Genomic DNA, 18,312 nt, shown 5'->3' with positions numbered 1-18,312 from the left:
CACCACGGCATGGTACAGCCCAAAGGCTGGGGTGAGTGAGCCCTGGAGCCAATCACGTAAGAGTGAATTTACCTCGCATAAAATAAATTTGGGGTATAAAAAGAGTCATTGCATAAGAGTAAATTTGCATATACAGAATCGACATAAATCAAGAGAAACCTGTACCTGTTACAGAACAGAAGTTCAGCACACAAACTAGTCTATACCCATAACAGAACAAAAGTTTGGCGCGCAGAAACTGGTATAAAAATGGTGGACCCTGGTCTAAGATTTGCACCCCCGCCCCACCCTCAAAAGGTGAATGTACATTCTGTTACCAGTCTGAACTACATTGCTTACAGAAAACCACATAACTTAGATCGATTCCACCTCAGGATTTTTTAATGTCTGTACCTAGCCCTACTGTAAAAGGTCTTCTACCATAAAGTGAATTATTGGAATTAATTCCATCTAAGTGTAGAGGTGGGATGGTCCTTACCCTGAAGAAATTGTACTGTGCTGGGCTATGGCAATTAAGAAACGTATTTATCAATGCTTTTTATGATTTGTGTCCATACTAAATTCAGAGTCTAGTAGGACTCATAAACTGAACATTATCTTTACAGTGGGGGAGCAAATGTCCAAAATGGTAAGGAGAGCTCCTTAAAATGCTTTCTTTTTTCAGTCAGCATCACCTCAGAGTTCTCCCTGTTTATTCTGAGGCAACTCTCCTCCATCCATATGCTTAACCTTGCCAATCCTAGTGTCACCTGTATGACAGCACAGTCTGGATTTATTGAGAAGCAAATAGAACTGCATGTCAGCCTAATGGAGGCAGTGAACCCCATATGTTTCTTCAACTCATATAATAAAAGATTTTATTCAGACCTAGCAAGAATGGAACAGGATTGAGTTGAATTATGGAAGATAAGAGTGAAAACAAATGGCCTTTGTAATGATACTGTCCAATCTTCTGAAGTATTTTTCTTTTTTATTCCTTTCTATACAAAGTTCTTACATATACCATCAACCCTAGTTACCCATATGCTATATTTAAATTATATTGAGCAATAGCCTACATTTAGAGTCCTCAGAAAACAAACATCATACACATGAGTGACCAGTGCTTCCTGAATCTGGTGGGCACCCGCAGAAGCTGCCAATGGCGGTGGCCCTGTCAGGGGGGCACCAGCCCTACTGGCAGCATCAGTATCAGTCATCAGGGGGCACTGGCCCCATCAGGGGGGCACATGAACCCCCATGTACCCCCTACCAGTCACCTTTTATTATACAATCCAAGTTGATAATTATTCAAATGTATGTATTCCTAGGGGATCATCCATATTGACAGTTATTTCCTTTCCCTGCAGGACCAGGCACCCAAGGAAGAAGCAGCCCAGGGAAGGACCTCCACGGCAGAGTGGCAGACGGTCACAGCCAGGACCGGAGCGGCTCGCAGCGAGCAGGTACAAGCTTCTCCAGTCCGACTGGAGAACAGGTACGAGGCCTTGGCGACTCTGCAGGAGATGGAAAGGGAGGAGGAAACCCTTGGGCAGGAGGAAATGCCACATTCTTCACATTCCAAACAGATCAAGAGATCCGAGAGGACCCAGAAGAGGAGGAGACGCGTGCTCGTTATAGGCGATTCCATCCTGAGAGGTATGGAAGGGCCCATTTGTCGCCAGGACCCTTCAGCACGAGAGGTCTACTGCCGGGCTTTAAACTAGGCTCGTCGGGGGGAGGGGAAGATGAGGGTGGGGGAGGCTGTGGACCACCAAACCAGGTGGCACCCACAAGGACAGCCAGCCTGAAGAAAGAGAGCTTTGGGAACGTGAAAGGCAGGGGGTGGACAGCAATACGGCACAGGTAAGGAACGGGAAGGTTAGAGACAAAAAGCCCTTTAGGACTTGGAGCGAGGGGGTAGCAAAAGCACCAGTCACAGGGCTCAAGTGCCTATATACTAATGCTAGGAGCATGGGGAACAAGCAGGATGAACTAGCGCTCCTGGTTGCACTAAACGACTACGACTTAGTGGGGCTGACGGAAACCTGGTGGGATCCATCCCACGACTGGGCGGTACATATTGAGGGCTATAGATTGTACAGAAAGGACAGAGTGGGGAAAAGGGGGGGAGGGGTTGCGCTCTATGTTAAGGAGCAATATACATCAACCCTCATCAAGACAGAATCAAAGGATGAGGAAGTAGAAGGACTGTGGGTTAGGCTACATGGGGGGCAAGGAGAAAAGGATTTGGTGGTAGGGGTCTGCTACAGACCCCCACATCAAGGGGAAGAAATAGATTTGGGGCTCCTGAGGCAACTCTCAGAGACCATAAAAGCTAAAGAGGCGGTGGTCATGGGGGACCTAAACTACCCGGACATCTGCTGGGAGACACAGACAGCAAAGTCCCACCGCTCACGCAGGTTTCTAACCTGTGTACAGGACCTCCACCTGACGCAGGAGGTACATGGTCCCACTAGGGGGAATGCCTTACTGGATCTGGTATTGGCAACGGGGGATGACATAGTAGGGGACCTACAGATCGGTAGCCATCTGGGGGACAGTGATCACCTAAAAGTACAATTCAACATAAGGCGTCGAGTGGGTAAGGTAACCAGTAGGGTGAACGTGCTGGACTTTAGGAAAGCTGATTTCAGCAAACTCAGGCGATTAGTGAAGGATGCACTGCAGAGTAGTAGTTTTGAAACGATGGGAGCCCAAGAAGGGTGGCTGTGCCTTACGGAAGCTATCCTTCTCGCACAAAGCGAGACGATCCCCGTGCAAGGTAAAAGAGGGAAAGGGGCCAGGAGGCTTCCCTGGCTGACCAGAGAAATCCTGGGCAGACTAAGGGCCAAAAGGGGAGCACATAAAAAGTGGAAACAGGGAGAGATCACCAAAGAGGAATATACCTGTTCTGCTCGTGCTTGTAGGGAGGCAGTTAGACAGGCCAAAGCTACCATGGAGCTGAGGATGGCAACCCAAGTAAAAGACAATAAGAAATTGTTTTTTAGATATATAGGGAGTAAAAGGAAGGCCCAGGGAGGAATAGGACCCCTGCTAAATGGGCAGAAACAATTGGTGACGGACAGAGGGGACAAGGCTGAACTCCTCAACGAGTTCTTCGCCTCAGTGTTCCTAAGTGAGAGGCATGACAGGTCTCTCACTGGGAGTGTAGGGAGGCAGCAGCAAGGCACCAGACTTCCATGCGTGGACCCTGAGGTGGTGCAGGGTCACTTGGAGGAACTGGATGCCTTTAAGTCGGCAGGCCCGGATGAGCTCCATCCGAGGGTACTGAAGGCACTGGCCGACATCATTGCAGAGCCACTGGCGGGAATATTTGAACGCTCGTGGTGCACGGGTCAAGTCCCGGAGGACTGGAAAAGGGCCAATGTGGTTCCCATTTTCAAGAAGGGGAGGAAGGAGGACCCGGGTAACTATAGGCCAGTCAGTCTCACCTCCATCCTTGGCAAAATCTTTGAGAAAATTATCAAGGCTCACATTTGTGAGAGCCCGGCAGGACAAATTATGCTGAGGGGAAACCAGCACGGGTTCGTGGCAGGCAGATCGTGCCTGACCAATCTAGTCTCTTTTTATGACCAGGTCACAAAACGCCTTGACGCAGGAGGAGGGGTGGATGTCGTATACTTGGACTTCAGGAAGGCCTTTGACACGGTATCCCACCCCATACTGGTGAACAAGTTAAGGGGCTGTGACTTGGATGACTGCACAGTCCGGTGGGTGGAGAATTGGCTGGAGGGTCGCACCCAGAGAGTCGTGGTGGATGGGTCGGTTTCGACCTGGAAGAGTGTGGGCAGTGGGGTCCCGCAGGGCTCGGTGCTTGGACCGATACTCTTTAATGTCTTCATCAGCGACTTGGACGAGGGGGTGAAATGTACTCTGTCCAAGTTTGCAGATGACACTAAGCTATGGGGCGAAGTGGACACGCCGGAGGGCAGGGAACAGCTGCAAGCAGACCTGGACAGGTTAGACAAGTGGGCAGAAAACAACAGAATGCAGTTCAACAAGGAGAAATGCAAAGTGCTGCATCTAGGGAGGAAAAATGTCCAGCACACCTACAGCCTAGGAAATGACCTGCTGGGTGGCACAGAAGTGGAAAGGGATCTTGGAGTCCTAGTAGACTCCAAGATGAACATGAGTCGGCAGTGTGACGAAACCATCAGAAAAGCCAATGGCACTTTATCGTGCATCAGCAGATGCATGACAAATAGGTCCAAGGAGGTGATACTTCCCCTCTATCGGGCGCTGGTCAGACCGCAGCTGGAGTACTGCGTGCAATTCTGGGCGCCGCACTTCAAGAAAGATGCGGATAACCTGGAGAGGGTCCAGAGAAGGGCCACTCGTATGGTTAAGGGCCTGCAGGCCAAGCCCTATGAGGAGAGATTAGAGAAACTGGACCTTTTCAGCCTCCGCAAGAGAAGGTTGAGAGGCGACCTGGTGGCTGCCTATAAATTCGTCAGGGGGGCACAGAAGGGAATTGGTGAGTATTTATTCACCAAGGCGCCCCCGGGGGTTACAAGAAATAATGGCCACAAGCTGGAGGAGAGCAGATTTAGATTAGATATTAGGAGGAACTTCTTCACAGTTCGAGTGGCCAAGGTCTGGAACGGGCTCCCAAGGGAGGTGGTGCTCTCCCCTACCCTGGGGGTATTCAAGAGAAGTTTGGATGTGTATCTAGCTGGGGTAATGTAGGCCCAGCACTCTTTCCTGCTTATGCAGGGGGTCGGACTCGATGATCTATTGAGGTCCCTTCCGACCCTAGCATCTATGAATCTATGAATCTATGAATCTATGAATAACAGGGCCCAAGTCAAACCACGTCAGTACCATCTGCGAGGCTTGGGCTGTGGTGTAGGGGAGGAAAAGGAGTCGTAGGTAGCGCCCCCTGGTACCGGGGCGCATAAAATGGGCAGCCTCTCACTAATTGCGTCAATCAATTAATCAATTAAGATCAAGGCATGGCAGGCGAGTAAGCAGGTGGTTGGCCCATAACAGGAGGGCAGAATCACTCCTAGAAAGGCTCCGATAGCGATACTCCTGTCACACTTACCCAGGATTGAGGTAAGACTAACTCGCCTATAGTTTCCCGGGTCCTCCTTCCTCCCCTTTGTGAAGATGGGAACCACATTGGCCCCTTCCAGTTCTCTGGGACCACACTAGAGCACCACGAGTGCTCATAAAGCTGTGCCAGGGGCCCCGCAATGACCTCAGCTAATTCCCTCAGTACTCTAGGGTGTAGATCATCCGGAACAGCTGATTTGAATGCATCCAGTTCCTTCAGAAGTTCCCTGACTAGTTCCTCACTAACCCTTGGCCTAGGTGCGCCTCGCCTAAGGTCAAAGGTGGGGCCAGAGGAGGGGTGGCTCTTTCAGTCTCTGCTCAGGAAAATGGAGGCAAAGAGTCATTAAATTTCATAGACATTAGGGCTGGAAGGGACCTCGGGAGATCATCGAGTCCAGCCCCCTGCCCAAAGGGCAGGAAGTCAACTAGGGTCATAGGATCCCAGCAAGATAAGCATCCAATTTACTGTTGAAGGTGTTCAATGTAGGTGCTTGAACCACCTCCGCTGGCAGACTGTTCCAGACCTTGGGGGCTCGGACAGTAAAGAAATTCTTCCTTATGTCCAGCCTGAAACGGTCTTGCAGGAGTTTGTGACCGTTCGACCTCGTCATCCCTTGGGGCGCTCTGGTGAACAGATGTTCCCCCAGATCCTGGTGGTCACCCCTGATAAACTTATAGGTGGCCATCAGATCACCCCTGAGCCTGCGCTTTTCCAGGCTAAAGAGTCCCATGGCTCTCAGCCTGTCATCGTAAGATCTGTTTTCCTGACCTCTGATCATGCGCGTGGCTCTCCTCTGGACTCTCTCAAGCTTCTCCACATCCTTTTTGAATTGTGGAGCCCAAAACTGGACGCAGTACTCCAGCTGCGGCCTCACCAAGGCGGAGTACAAGGGGAGAATGACGTCCCGGGATTTGCTCGAGAAGCATCTATGGATGCAAGCCAGCATTTTGGTCGCTTTACTAGCCGCAGCATCGCATTGCAGGCTCATGTTCCTCTTGTGGTCAATGATGACCCCCAAGTCTTTTTCTTCTGTAGTGCCAACCAACGTAGCACTGCTGAGCCTATAAGGGTGTTGCAGGTTTTTCCTCCCGAGGTGGAGAACCTTGCATTTTCCGGTGTTAAACACCATCAGGTTCTCGTCTGCCCATTTGCTGAGCTTGTCCAGGTCAGCCTGGATCACCCGCCTATCTTCTGGCGTGGATGCTTTGTCCCAAAGTTTGGTGTCATCGGCGAACTTGGCCAGTACACTCCTGACTCCAATGTCCACATCGCTAATGAAGATGTTGAACAGTATGGGTCCCAGGACAGAGCCTTGAGGGACCCCACTGGTTACAGGGCACCATGATGAGTGACTGCCATCAATCACAACCCTCTGGGTCCAACCATGAAGCCAATTTCCCAGCCAGCGGATCGTGGTGGAGCCAAGGGCACAACTGGGCAGTTTGGCCAAGAGGTGATCGTGGGATACCAGATCAAAAGCTTTTTTGAAGTCAAGATATATGACATCAATCTCTTCTCCCTTGTCCAGGTGATAGGTCACCTGGTCATAGAAGGAAATGAGATTGGTCAAACAAGACCTACCCGCAACAAACCCGTGCTGGCTATCTCTTAGAATGTTAGCCTGGGCCAGTCCCTCAAGGATGGCCTCCTTAATAAACTTTTCTAAGATCTTCCCCAGGATAGAAGTCAGGCTAATGGGCCTGTAGTTAGCCGGATCCACTCTCCTCCCTTTCTTGAAGATCGGCACCACATTGGCCTTCTTCCAGTCTTCGGGCACTACACCAGAGCGCCAGGAGTTTTGAAAGATCCGTGCCAGGGGCTGGGCTATGACCCTCGCCAGCTCCTTGAGTACCCTGGGGTGCAGGTTGTCAGGGCCAGCTGACTTGAAGGTATCCAGCTTCTCAAGGTGTTCCTTCACGAGGTCAGCATTGATGGAGGGTAGGGGATTCCCCTCACCCAGATTTCCCTGTCCCATTGCAGGCATGGGCATCCCGTGTGACTGATGAAAGACTGACGCAAAGTACCTATTTAATAGGTTGGCTTTTTCCTGGGCGTCAGTTGTCAGTTGCCCCATCTGGTTTAGCAGGGGTCCAACATTGCCCTTGCTTTTCCTCCGGCTCCCCACATATCTGAAAAAGGACTTTTTGTTGTCCTTGATGCCTGAAGCTAGTTGGAGTTCAGTTTCAGCCTTGGCTTTCCTGGTTTGCTCCCTGCAGGACCGGACCAGCGCGGAGTAATCCTCCTTGGAGGTGAATCCCGTCCTCCATTCTTTGTAGGCTTTCCTTTTTAGCCGCAGGAGGTCCGCTAGGTCCCTGGAGAGCCAGGAGGGCTGCTATGCCTTCTTGCTGCCTTTCCTCCGTGTTGGAATAGATTTAGCTTGTGCATTGAGGATCGCTTCTTTGAGAAGCAGCCACTCTCTTCTTGAACTCCCATCTCCGTGGGGTCATGGTCCCTGACGGCCTGACCGACAAGCCTCTTGAGCTTGTCAAAGTCGGCTTTTCTGAAGTCAAGGACTTCTGTGTTGCTGACTGACTTGCCAGCTTTACGGCAGATGGTGGAGGTGATCAGCTCGTGGTCACTGTCACCCAACTTCCCATCAATCGCTAGGTCGCCGATTTGGTCGTCCCCCGTAGCCAGTACCAGGTGAAGTAGCGCTTTGCCTCTCGTTGGCCCATAGACTTCTTGGGTCAGGTAGAGGTCATCCACGCACGAGAGAAAGCTTTGCGCCCGCTGAGATTTAGCTGAGTGATCTTCCCACGAGATGTCCGGGTAATTGAAGTCACCCATGACAACCAAGGTCCTGGAGCAAGCGGCCTCAGTCAGTTCCCGGGCGAACTCCTGGTCAAGCTCAGGACTTTGAGTGGGAGGTCTGTAGTAGACTCCCACCGTTGTGTCCCCTGTGCCGAATTCCCCACGAATTTTTACCCAGAGGGTCTCTAGCTGTCCATGCCGGTCGCCAACATCAGCTTGCAGGGACATGTAGCTTTCCTTCACATAGAGAGCTACACCCCCGCCCCTTTTGTCAACACGATCCCTCCTGTATAGGGTATAGCCCTCTATACCCATGGTCCAGTCATGGGTGGAGTCCCACCAGGTCTCCGTTATCCCAATGACATCATATTTCTTTGCACTGAGCAGGAGGACGAGCTCGTCCTGCTTGTTGCCCAGGCTCCTGGCATTAGTGTACAGGCAGGCAAGTGTGCCCTTGGGGGCTCTTGCCTTGCCCACAGATTGTGCCAGGGCTGGGGCAGGGGTGAGCTCTCTTAAGTGCCCCCTTAAGTGCCTTGGTCCGCTGGCTTGGCAAGGGCCGTTCAGCGGGCCAGCAGGGGCAGTAGTCCCCCCATCCCCCAGCGGCCTTAGTTTAAAGCCTGGTGGAGCAGGTCAGCCAGCCTGGCTGAGAAGAGCTTCCTCCCCAGGGGAGAGAGGTGGAGGCCATCTCTTCCCAGCAGCTCGCTGCCTCTCTCTCCAAAGAGCGGGCTGTGGTCATGGAAGCCAAAGCCTTCCCGATAACACCAGCTCCGCAGTCTTTGGTTCACTGCGTGGATCCTCCTGTCCCTCCTCAGCCCATAGCCCGAGATTGGGAGGATCGAGGAAAACACCACCTGAGCTCCCAGACCCCTAAGCCCCGCTCCCAACTCCCTGTAGCACCTCATGACCTGGCTGGGGGTGCTCCGAGCCGTGTCATTGGTGCCCACATGAATAAGCAGCATGGGGTAGTGGTCTGTGGGCCGGAGGAGCTGTGGGATCCTCTCCGCAATGTGTCGGATGCGGGCCCCCGGGAAGCAGCAGACTTCCCGGGCTAAGGGGTCGGGGCGGCAGATTGCCCCCTCAGTCCCCTGCAGGATGGAGTCTCCCACAACAAAGACCTTACGCTTTGTCTTGGGGTGAGCGGGGCCAGTAGCTGCAGTCGAGCCTGGGTTGCCTGCGGGAGCTGGCAACTGCATGGACTCTGCTGGGGCTGCAAGAGGTGCGAACCTGTTGCTAAGCTCCGGCGGGGCAGGGGCCTTGGTGCGGCGGGCCTTGGGGCCCTTGACCACCTTGGTCCATGCCCCTGACTGGGCAGAGCGGGAGGTCCTAGAGTCCTCCTTAGTCATGGAGGGAGACGGAGCTCTCCCCTGCGGCTCCCGGGGGAGAAGGGCCTGGCAGTAGGAGTCTATCTCCTGCTCGCAGTCCCTGATGGCACGCAGTCTCTGGACTGTGGCCTGGAGCTCCTGAAGCTGGTGCGCCAGAGACCCCAGTAGGGAGCAGACCCCGCGAGGGGAGAGGGCCATGCTCCCGGACCCCAGAGCCTGAAAAAGGGACAGGCAGCCCCCGCAGCCAAGAGCCAGGGGCTCCGTCTGCGTGGAGCCCGGAACCATGGGCTCCGTCTGGGTGGCCGTCTCTGAGGTGCCCAGTGGAGGGGCCGCAGAGCCCGAGGGGACTCTTGGGGTGCGGCGTGTGCCCATCCGTGTCATGCCTCTGGTAGGCTGGCTACGGCTGGGGCTGGCTATGCCTGGTGGGGTTCGCAGACAGGGTCTCGTGCCCTCCCACGCCCTCCCCTGCGCGAACTCCACGCTAACTCAAGCGCCTGTTTACACAGCCTGTTCGCGTGGCTCCGGTCGCGGGGCTTCCTGGGGGGCTGGGCCAAGTAGGGGCCTGGGCGGGGCCTTGACCTGGCCCGGCACCAGGCAGCGGCCTCCTCCCAGCAAGCGAGGAGTTAACCCCTTCCCACCATGAGCCCGCTTACCTCCAGCTGTGCTGGGGGTCGGCAGGGGGCTCGGCGGCTTCTGAGGGGGTGTCTGTGGGTTTTGGGGGAGTGGGGGCGCAGCGGGCTTCACTCGCGTGTCTCTCACCGCTCCAGAGCCTACCTCAGTGTTTACCCTGGCTTAAATTTACTGTGCAGTAAGTTACTGTGCAGTAAGCAGGAAAAGTCACCGTCTAGACATGCAGGCATTACAGCGCATTAATGCCATGTGTGGAATGACCTAGGACTAAAGTTAGTTCAAAGTCAGTCCACGCACACAGTGTTACTGCACAGTAAGGTGTTCACATGTACATTACTGTGCAGTAACTAATTGGGTGTAAATTTGATACCTGCATAATGCACGTATCAAATTTCTGTTCAAGCTGGCATAAGTTATCATATTTACTGGGTGGTGTGGGTGTGCACACATAGAGGCATGTCCATACTGTGCAGTAATTGCAGTTACTGAGTGGTAAATTTTCACATGTAGACATGCCCTGTTAGGAGTAAAAATACCTAACCAGCTATAAAAGAGGGTAATTTAACAACAGCCAGTTCCAAAATAGCCACTCTGGGGCTTCAGTTTCTTGGCTCTGGCATATTTAGAAGGCCAACAAACACAAGGAAGAGGAAAAAGTTTCCTTTAAAGATGCTAGAAAGCCATGGCACAGTTTATGAGCTCAACAAGACTGATATATGTCTAAACCAGTGGTCACCAAATCTCAGCCTCTTGCAGTAAATCTTGGAGCCTATTCGAGTCAATCCAAGGTTGAGGTGGGGGCTGAGTGTGAGCCTCATGAATGCGTGTGTGTGTGCGCCTCAGCCTAGCGGGTCAGTCCATGGGGGAGGAAAGGGTCAGGGGCTGACCCCTGAGGTAAGGGACAGTGCTGCAGAGACAGGAGCGGGATTAAGTTGAGTGGGGCCCTGGCTGAATGGGACTTACCTGCTGGGGAGGCATTCCCCCAAATAATTTTTCCCCCTCTGCCTCAATCTTCCCCCCACCCCAAACAGACTTACCTGCTGGGTGGGGGGCAGGGAGAAGGTGGCAGCAGAGCATGTTAGATCTTGGGTTGCTTTTAAATGCCAAAAGGTGATCTCCTACTTAAAATGGCTGGAGGCCATGGGTCTAAACCATCTTTACTGATTTGGTTCATGTTTTCCCAAAGAACACCATGCCACTGCTTAAGACTGTCCTATAAAATTTCAGATGAATTTCTTTAGTTTGGGTGAAATAATAGGGCATTAAAAATAGGTTAATCTCCATCTTGAAGAAATTTTTTGGGTAAAGATTCAGGCCTATTAGACGTTACTGGGCGTGTCTACACATGCTATTAGGGGGCACCGATAAACTCTGGAGTAATAAGCTCTGCAGTTCATTGCTCCTGGGAAGCTTTCAAGTGTAGTTTACATGTGTGCCCAGACTATAGCACATTGAGCTAGGTCACAGCAGCCCAGCCTGGCAGGGGGCCCACAGGGAGCCAGGTCCACATCAGGGTAGTACTTGTTGCAGCAGGGTAGCCATCATATTTACAAGTACTACCCTGTTGTGGAACGTATTAGTTTCATGCATCCTAATAGGGGCACACGTGTAGGTGCTGAGACATTTGCTGCGCAGTTAATTAGTCAACTGCACAGTAAATGTCTTGTGTAGATGCACCCGGCGTCCCTTAAAAAACAAACAAAAAACCACTACACCCCTAAATGGGAGCCAAAATTTGTTTGTTTTTTTAAACAACGCAAAAAGCTTGTCTTACTGGAAAGGGAACTGAAATCTACAAGCTAAATGTAAATGACCTGTTTCTAGACTCTGCATTGGTGAAGAGAATGAATACCTTACTAGCAAATTCAGTCTTACAGCTAAACCATTGAAGTCATAACTGTTTAGAAAATATGGGTTTATTTTACAGTTGACTTGTTTTTATAAATAGTTTACATTGCTCTTTCCAACTGCAAATCTCTACTCTTGACATTTTGTTTCAATTATTGGGAAGAAAATATTTATTAAAAGAACCACAAGCCTCAGCTGCACTGCAGGCCTTCTCAATTCATTATCTATAATTAATATTATATGCAGACATATAAAAATGTGTTTATGGTAGTGATGTGCCAGAGTGTTGGTAAAGCTGAAACTTAAGGACTCTCTTTCAGTTTCCAAAAGAGATCACAGTTAAAACAGTTACCCTCTTGCTAAAGACATTTGCCCACATCAGACTTATTATTGGTAGCATACTTACATACCTCTCTGTATCAGCTCATGTATTTTGATCAACATTTAGCATTTGCAAAAGTAAAATACATTAATGAAATATAAAAAATAAAACAGAAAACCTTTCCCAATTCAACTCTTACTGACCACCTGTGTGGGGAATCTGAGCCAGACTTAACTCCTTGTTTGTAAGGTTAATTAGTGAATGCACTCCTTCTAATTCAGTGTCTGCAATATACTCTGACCGTATTTTACCCAAATAGTCACATAAAATTAGCTGTAGAATGACTGCTGATATACTCGAGTTCTCAAACTAAAACTTTCACTTTGATAACTGATATATAATTATCCCATAATGAGATCTGGGGACAGATTCTCCAGTGCTGTCACTTCATTGGCTTCAGTAGCATTATTCTTAGTTTCCATTGGGAAAAGTGAAAGGAAAATCAAGCCCTGAGAGTTCAGGCAGTGAACAGAAGGCAGTGGCAGCTGGCTGTAGCCACAGGCCATCCCAAACAACTAAACTTTAAGTTTATTTAAGAGATGAGTCAAGGTAGTCTGATTTTTTGGACATAGGCCAGGTCTCCTATTTCACCAATAAAATGACAAAAAATAGTTAAGAGATTGGTTCATTTTAAATCAGTTAAAAATCACTGACACCATCATTGTTTAAATGAACCCAAACTGCTCACTGCTGCAAAACCTTCCTGAGAAGCTGAATATAATACTTGAACAATTTTTCTGTGCTAAACTTGATATCTTGGGGACTAGATGGTTTAAACGTAGCACAAGTATTTTGACAGGAGATGAGCACAGCAGTAGCTGCATTATATCTATGCCCTGCAAAAGCCTTAGAATAAGTAATGAATAATGAAATATCACTTTAAAAAAATTAAACCACATCTAGGCTTCCTAATCCCTACTTCTCTCCTAACAATATTTGTAAACACAAAAGACAGCTACTAGTCTATGCTTTGTTGAGTCAGCAAACACTCTGCCCTAAAGCTTTTCACCTTAGATTGTATATGCTTCTCTTTTTCTCCAAGTGCATAAGACTGTTACATAGCATATTATGAATTCCTAGTTATTGGGCCCGGAAATTCTATTAATCTGTGCAAAACAGCTAACTGCCATTGCTTTGCGAAGTTTTATCATTAGTCCCTTCTGATGATACCTATAATTTTCTCTCTAACTTCTGATATGGAAGTCTGTGGCTAGATCCTAATCTGATAATTACTTCAGTTTTATGCTAGTTTTGACTTGTTTAAAAAAACCCCCAACTGAGGGCATATAACTGTCATAGGACATCTGACACAACCAAGGGCATAAAATTCATATGGCTTTTTCCCACCTTAATTCTGAGAGACCAGTTATGGATAACATTAGTAAATACTTCCATGTGCATTAATTTATTTTCCATATGTAATTTCAGTTCAGCTTTGATGAGAGTACTCCATCAACCTGCAAAACAGCACCCGTTAAAGTAAAGCTCTTTTGCTTCACCAGATATTTTCTGATACCAAACCAATTCCTTCAAATGAGTCTGAAACATATATGTGGAATTGGCAGAGTGCCATTTAGCTTTAAAGGAACACAGGTTTTAGCTGTGTTGGTCTACAGGCAAAAGTATTCAGAACTCTTGATAGAGGCGATAACTTTTAATATTTGTAAAATATCTTTTAATATGTATAAAAGATATCGCCTCTACCAAGAATTCTGAATACACGTAGCTTTAAAAACCTTGTGTTCGTTCCAAAGAGGCCACCCCTGGAAAAATGTGCTCAGCTAAATGTTTAGAGCTGCATGGTCTTCCCTTTTCATATCAATCTACCTGCTATGAGGCCATTTACTCAACATCTATTTAAAAGAGTGTAAAATATCTCTAAGTCAATATCCTTGACAGTTGACTCCACTTGGATTTCAGTCATGTCATCAGAGACCCTAGTAATGTGCAAAAGAAAGAGCTGGGGAAGAACTGAATGAAACAGACCCACAAGCCTTATTCCAAGGCTAATGGGAACAGTGTCTTATCTTGACACAGGACATTTTTCCTACTAGTCACAAATGAAATGTTGAGTTGCTGCCAGCAGTAGTCTTTATTTTCATAAATCTTATAAAGCCTCTTTTAATACTTTATTTTTCAGTACCAGCCTGATCATCATCTCACTGTGATTTAGCAGAAAACTCCACATGCTGTCAAATAATGTCATATAATTATAGGATCTATGGACCACTGAAAAGGTGAATCTATCACATGAAGCGAGAGCAACTTGGTTATTTTTCAGTTTGCAGTTTTTCAGAGGAAATGGTCAAAATACTAATTATTTAATAGTAAATCTAAAGCATTTTGCATAGTTAACACAGGCTATCTGCTCAATATGACAAAATGCTTTGTGCTCTAGACACAAGTTGGAGAGAGGTTTTTACAGTTCTTGGATAGTTCATTCACTTTTTAATAGTCACAGGAAATTCATTCAAACAACACCCTTAGCCTATTGATCAAGGAAGGCCATTCAGCCACTATCCCCTCTATACCTGCCATCAAATGGAGGGATAAAAACAAGAAGAGAAAAAGTGAGAGAGAGCCTTACTGATTTCAAAATTGTTAGCTATAATCAAGGACTAGTGTACTGGGAAAAAAGCCAGTGGAATTACTCAACCTTGTTTTTCCAACAGAGTTTGGGCTATGTGGATATAAAACAATGAAAGACTAAACTCCTTCTAAGAACAAAATAAGGTTTGAAATATGTTTGCTGCTGGGTGAGTTTAAAATTAATTTATGATGGGAAAATGATCCGTTGCTTTATCCTAACGTTCTTCTGGGCTGATTTTGCGATTACATATATGACACAGCAGAATTTATAAATAAGATTAACTAGTTTTATAGCTTAACCTCTGAATTCTTCCACAGAAATATCATCAAGTAGAAATCAACTACAGATGGCCTAGTTTTCAGTCTTTGGAACAGGAAACTAAGATTGAGGTTTTCCATTACTTGTTCTGCAGTATTGTTATCAAGATGAACACAGACAATGACATTAAAAGTATACAATATACATGCACTGTTATATATTTTTTTCCTATAAACTCTCCTGCAATCTTTCTTTCTTTGTCTCCTTCAGGGCAGCCAGAAAGCAGCATTAAAATTACCTTTGCCTATTGCTTGAACTGTTTTCAAGGAGAAATTAATCCTTTCACTAGTCCCTCTCTTCTACAAAATGAATTATTTATTTTAACTACAAGGACCTGCCCATTCTACTGTGATGGGCTGGCTGGTAGTGACCTGGCCCAGGGGTTTTGAAAGGGCAAAAGATGATTGGAGGACTTGGGATTCCCTTTCTGCACCAATCAGGCCCCAGAGACTCACCCCCCTGTGTCCCGATTGGCCTATTGGCTCACCTGGAGGGGGATAAAAGGGGCAGCATGGGCTGACTCAGGGAGACCAGCAAGGGACAAAAAGGAAGAGGCTTCACAGAGCTGAGCTAGCAGGGCAGGAGCAGTGCCCTGGAAGAGCCTGAAAGAGCAGGGCCTGCAGGCAGCAGTGGGACCCTCAGCAGTGCCGCATGCAGCTGGCAGGATAGGCTCCCCACTGGGCTCCAGGATCCCCTATGAGAGGCTGCAGCCAGCAGGAGAGACTCCCCAGCTCCAGGAAGGATCTGAGCAGTGACCTGAGACGTTCCCAGCTTTGCTTCTAGCTCCTCCAATCAGAGGTCAGGCAGCTTGACATGAGGCTGGGCTCTGGGAAGGTCAAGACCCCTAGCAGGCAGGCTTAGTGCTACCAGTGGTGGCTGTGTGGCAGCATTCCTGCCTACCATATGGGATATCTGAGTTCAAGTCCCAGTTGGGGTGACTTGAGGTGAGTGAGATAACAAGAAGCAAGTCTTCTTGCAGTGGAAAGGGGCCATTGTGTTTTCCCCCTCCAGGTGCCAAGGCCCTATGTTTCCTTGTCATTTGACATTTAGCATTTTGTGCCTTTTTATATTTTACCAACCCATATTTTGTTCTGCTGTTTGTGTTTTATATTTTGTTAACCCTGTTTTTGTCAATGATTGTAAGTGTCTAACCATTGTTAAATCCTGCCCCTTTGGGGCACTGTACTGTGCACTATACCCTCTGATTTATGCCTGTTATGTTCCCAGGATTAAAAGGAATATGGTTAAGTCCCCATTGGTGGTCTGGCTCTGCCCTAAAGGGGAGGAGAGTCTCTACACTTCCCACAGCGCTTGTGCACCTGCTTTGATCCCTTCAACTGGAGAGAGGGTACGTCTTGGAGTACTGCCTGGGTTACACTACACTTACAGTCTTATCTTTTCTCACATCCTTCCTGAATCTTTCTCCTGCTAATACTGCCATTTTCACTATTCTTAATGACTACTTTGATTCTATGCTATCTTTGCCATAGTCTTTCTATCCTAGTGCACCAGACTACACTCTCTTCATTTTTATTTCTCTGAGCTGTCTCTGAATGCCCCAAATTGGCATCAGGTTGAGAATATTACATGTTGAGAACTATACATTTATAACAGTGATTCTCAAACAGGATGCCACAGCACTGCAGGGTGCCTTGAGATCCTTTCAAGGGTGCCATGGGATGCCACACAATGTTAGTTAGCACTGTTAGGTTTGAAAACATGATTCACAAGAAAAAGCCAGAATTTTCAAATAGGAATCCATAATGTTAAAAACATTCTGCCCTGTTGTGGTCTTTCTGAGTTGTTTGCAACAGAAGATTTGCTCTATTTTTTTCTGCAGTGAAAAAATGCGTGAAAAAATTAGGAGGTGGTATTTTTGAGGGTTGTCTCATATCTAATCAGGGGGTGCCTTGAGTATAAAAAGGTTAAGAAGCACTAATTTATAGTCTTAAACTTTTATTTTTCCCTTTCCATAGATTATTCGTGAAGAGTAGTCCTACTGAAATCTATGAGAGTTTTGCCTCAGCTTCAGTGGCTGCATCTACGCGAGACACTGACTACATAGTAGCTTGTTACTACCGCACAGCAGCTCATTACTATGGCACAGTAGCGCCACGTGGCCCAAAGCAAATGATGCTACTGTGCAGTAGTAACAAGCTACTGCACTATCAGCATCACCAAGAAGCTGTGCAGTAATGCCAGTTACTGTTCAGTCATTTAGTACTTGTATGTACAAGTACTAAATGACTGCGCAGTCAGTATCTCACGTAGAGGCAGCCACTGAGAGCTGACTTAGGCTAATGACAACTTTTAAAAATTTCACCAGCATGGGACCTCATGCTGTCATACTAATTAAAGTGTGTTTGGCTTAGTATTTTCCTCATGTGTGATAGTACTCAATAATATTGTCAATGCTATCACCTGAGGAATACTTAATGTTATTTTTATAATTTATCTTTAAAAGATTTGATACCATCCTCAACATATAGTACATAACATTTTGCAGATACCAAATATAAAAATACGTAAAATATTCTTGAGGGGTAAGAAAATTTTTTTTTGATACAAATTTGGAACCCAAATGAAAATATACAGTAATACTATCTCAATCAAAGATTATGGGTAAAGCAGTAGTCTTGAATAACCTGTTAGCTTAGCTAACTAGCTTATAGTAGCTACCTTACCTTCTCTTTTATGGCATAGTTTGCTCTCAATCAATATACAGCTTTTTAAATCAGGGAACTGACAGATAGATGCATCTGATTGACCTCCTGAGGTCAAGGATGAATATGATTCATTGTATTCTAGAGAGAAAGAATGGAGATGCTAGAGGGAAAGCAATATAATAAGGTAGCTGCTGTTGGAGTCCCATTGTCAAAAGTGATTTGGAAAAAAAAAACAAAAAAACCCCAAACAACTTAGGTTCCTAAGCATCTAAGTCAATTCTGGAAATAAAAATTAGGCTTCTAGGTTGGGTTGCTAGAACATTTTTTTTTTTTAAATAAAAAAATAAATAATAAAGTTACTCTTCCTCAGAAAATCAAATATTTGATGAAAACACAGTATTTTTGCAGAAACACATGTGCTTCAATGAAACTTTCATCAAGAAGTTCCCTCAGGTCTAAGATGGAACTTATCTAGGTGATGGTAAGAAAGACAATAACCAAAAAAACTGCTCAGTGATTATGTTGCTTAGCTAAGATGTAGAAGATCCAGGTTCATATCTCTACTGTTTCAAATTCACGGTAGGGACTTTAAATTTGAGTGCCCTTGCCATCAGGCTAGAGTATAGACAGATTCTCTCATTGATCCAATGAATATTTAATACTCCTTTAGTCTGATGGATAGAACACTCACTTAGGATGGGTTACCCATCTACAGAATTTGGAATATAAATTTGAATCTAGTCACC

Source organism: Crocodylus siamensis, chromosome 3 (assembly GCF_052110815.1).
Source record: "Crocodylus siamensis isolate JL-2025a chromosome 3, ASM5211081v1, whole genome shotgun sequence".
NCBI lineage: Eukaryota > Metazoa > Chordata > Crocodylia > Crocodylidae > Crocodylus > Crocodylus siamensis.
This window is presented reverse-complemented; position numbering follows the sequence as displayed.